The 3,589-nt window shown below is 36.1% G+C and overlaps 1 non-coding gene across 1 annotated transcript; it reads left to right on the top strand.

Moving 5' to 3' along the window:
- Positions 1-3,079: 3,079 nt before the first annotated feature.
- LOC116642682 lies at positions 3,080-3,182 on the top strand. Its single transcript, XR_004301371.1, has one exon. It is a non-coding gene; the product is annotated as a U6 spliceosomal RNA (small nuclear RNA).
- The last annotated feature ends 407 nt before the right edge of the window (positions 3,183-3,589 follow it).

Genomic DNA, 3,589 nt, shown 5'->3' with positions numbered 1-3,589 from the left:
TTTGAAAAAATGGATTTAAAAAGCCATTTAAAAAGTATGATACTGGCACAAAAACAGACACATAGATCAATGAAACAGATTAGAGAACCCAGAAATGGACCCACAACTTTATGGTCAACTAATCTTCAACAAAGCAGTAAAGAATATCCAATGGAAAAAGGAAAGTCTCTTCAACAAATGGTGTTGGGAAAACTGGACTGCAACATGCACAAGAATTAAACTGGACCACTTTCTTACATGATACACAAAAATAAATTCAAAATGGATGAAAGACCTAAATCTGAGATGGGAAACTACCAAAATCCTAGAGAAGAACACAGGCAGAAACCTCTTTGACCGTGGCCATAGCAACTTCTTACTAGATGTGTCACCAGAAGCAAGGGAGATGAACCATTGGGACTTCAGCAAGATAAAAACCTTCTGCACAGCAAAGGAAACAATCAACAAAACTAAAAGACAGCCTATGGAATGGGAGACAATATTTGCAAACAATATATCTGATAAATGGTTAGTATCCAAAATCTATGAAGAACTTATCAAACTCAATGCCCTAAACACAAGCAATCCAGTTGAAATGGGTAGAAGACGTGAATAGACACTTTTCCAAAGAAGACATCCAAATGGCTAACAGAAACATGAAAAGATGTTCAACATCACTCATTAACAGGCAAATACAAATCAAAACCATGATGATATACCACCTCACACCTGTCAGAATGGCTAAAAATTAACAGTACAAGAAACAAAGGGTGTTGGCGAGGTGCAAAGAAAGGGGAACCCTCTTGCACTATTGGTGGGAATGCACACTGGTGCAGCCACTCTGGAAAACAGTATGGAGGTTCCTCAAAAAGTTAAAAATAGAGCAATTGGGGGCACCTGGGTGGTTCAGTCGGTTAAGCGGCTGCCTTCGGCTCAGGTCATGATCCCAGGGTCCTGGGATCGAGCCCCACGTCGGGCTCCCTGCTCGGTGGAGAGTCTGCTTCTCCCTCTCCCTCTGCCTGCCTCTCTGCCTACTTGTGCTCTCTCTCTATCTCTCTGTCAAATAAATAAATAAAATCTTAAAAAAAAAAAAAGAAATCTAAAATTTCCTTTAAAAAAAAAAATAGAGCAATTGCACTACTAGGTACAAAAATACAGATTTGAAGGAGTACTTGCACTCCAATGTTTATAGCAGCATTGTCAGCAATAGCCAACTATGGAGAGAGCCCAAATATCCATTGATAAATGAATGGATAAAGAAGATGTGGTATATATATATATATATATATATATATACACATTGGAATATTACTCAGCCATCAAAAAAATGAAATCTTGCCATTTGCAATGATGTGGATGGAGCTAGAGTGTATAATGCTAAGTGAAGTAAGTCAGTCAGAGAAAGACAAGTACTATATGATCTCACTCATATGTGGAATTTAAGAAAGAAAACAGATGAACATATGGGAAGGGGGAAAAGAAAAAAAGAAGAGAAGGAAACAAGCCTTAAGAGACTCTTAATGATAGAGAACAAACTGAGGGTTGATAGAGGAAGGAGGGTAGGGGATGGGCTAGGTGGGTGATGGGTATTAAAGAGAGCATTTGTTGTGATGAGCACTGGGTATTGTAGGTAAGTGATGAATCACTGAATTCTCCATAAACCAGTATCGCATTTTATGTTCAATAAAATTTAAATTAAAAAATGGAATGGTTTGAAATCAATTCTGTTGCATGAAGGCAAAAGGAGCACAGCATACTAGGAACATACTTTGCAAATGCTTTCTTTCACCAAAACCCATGTGTGGAGGGAGGAGTGTGGGGAAGATAATGAACTCTTAGCTGAACTCATCTTTCTCTCACTACTTGTAAGACAGAAAATTTTTTTTAAATGCAAATGAGAGCAATATTTTTGCTGGTAACAGCAGGAGGTCATGTTGGATCAGATGATTTATAGAATTGTTAGTAACCCTGCGTGATTAGGATTGGCCCTACCTTTTTCTTTCTGCCTTTTTGTGCTATGCTTTCTCCATTTATTCCTTTTTAAAAACTCTGTGCATGGAAAGTGGACTAATGTACCTGACAGCAGGAAAATCAGATAACTTATATCAATAAAAACCAGGATCTCTCTCTTTTTAATTAACGAGATTTATTAGATTTGAAGCTAGATAAACAACTCCTATTGGAGTTTCAATGTAGTTCTCTCATTACCAGTTTAATTTATTGAATCCCTCTACTGTACTCTCCTGGTTAATTTTGATATACTCTCCAACAATCCTAAAACGCACTGTTGATACTGTTGTTGTTTATAAGAACTTTTGCAGTATTCAGCTTCTTTATATCCTGTGCAGAGATGGTCAGGTACAATAGAGAAATGTGGCATTATAAAATAGTCACAGTAAACAATCAAGATCTTCTTTGTGAACCACAAAAATGCAGTAGAAAAGGTAAGGAAGAAGAACATTGCTGGAAATGTTATTTGTCCCAAATAATACCAACAGGAAAAAAGTTTCTTTTTAAATAACTGTTAAGAGTTCCTAATTTCATTATATGGATAATAGTATGAGTCCTATCCCTGCTGTTAAAAATAGATTTTTTCTCCAAAATGACAAAAACAAATTAAATTTATATCTTAATTTTAATCCTGGTCTAGTTATAACATTTTTTTAAAAGATTTTATTTATTTACTTCACAGAGAGAGAGACAGTGAGAGAGGGAACACAAGCAGGGGGAGTGGGAGAGGGAGAAGCAGGCCTCCTGCTGAGCAGGAGCCCGGGATGTGGGGCTTGATCCCACGACCCTGGGATCATCACCTGAGTCAAAGGGAGACGCTTAACGATTGAGCCACCCAGGCGCCCCTAGTTCTAACATTTTATTTAATACTTCCATATAGTGAGATCTATTATTGACAATTGCATGATTAGTGCTAACTCAAAATGACATTGTATCCATTTGACTCCATTTTTAAAGGCACTATTATATAACACCTATGCAAATGTTTTCAAGATCAGCATTTGGTTAATTTTCCTACTTGTTGTTATAACCAAACCCTTTATTAGTTCTATCCTAAACTTTGACACTCAATGTATATGCAGCATTTATTTTTCATTGAGTTAAAATATATCCCAGTTAGGAATTAAACTCTGAGATTAGTATGGCCCCTATGCAAGGATGACATGCAAATTCATGAATCACTCCATATATTTTTTTAAAAGAACAAGAAACACATTTCCACACCCCTCAGCAGGTTTCATGTATCCTTAAAAAAAAAAGAAAAAATTTGGGCCTGAAGCAATTTCTGGCAAGGGTGATGAGATTACCTTAATTGTCTTAAAAAAATGATCTACTGTGAAATAGAATCAATCACATATCTACTACACCTGTTTTCATATGCTTTTTTGCTCTATTTTTTCCTTCAGCTTTATTGAGATATAAATGACATATACCATGGTATAAGTTTAAGGTGTACAACATGTTGATTTGATACACTTACATATTGCAAAATGGTTACCACTATAGCAGCTAGCTAACGTCAAATAATTACCTCTGTCACGTGAAATAATTACCATTTTTTTATGGTGAGAATATTTAAGTTCTACTTTTTTTTATCCAG

This window comes from Phoca vitulina, unplaced genomic scaffold (assembly GCF_004348235.1).
Source record: "Phoca vitulina isolate PV1807 unplaced genomic scaffold, GSC_HSeal_1.0 scaffold23, whole genome shotgun sequence".
In the NCBI taxonomy this organism is placed as follows: Eukaryota; Metazoa; Chordata; class Mammalia; order Carnivora; family Phocidae; genus Phoca; species Phoca vitulina.
Note: the sequence above shows the minus strand (reverse complement) of the source record. Positions and strands in the feature narration are given on the sequence as shown.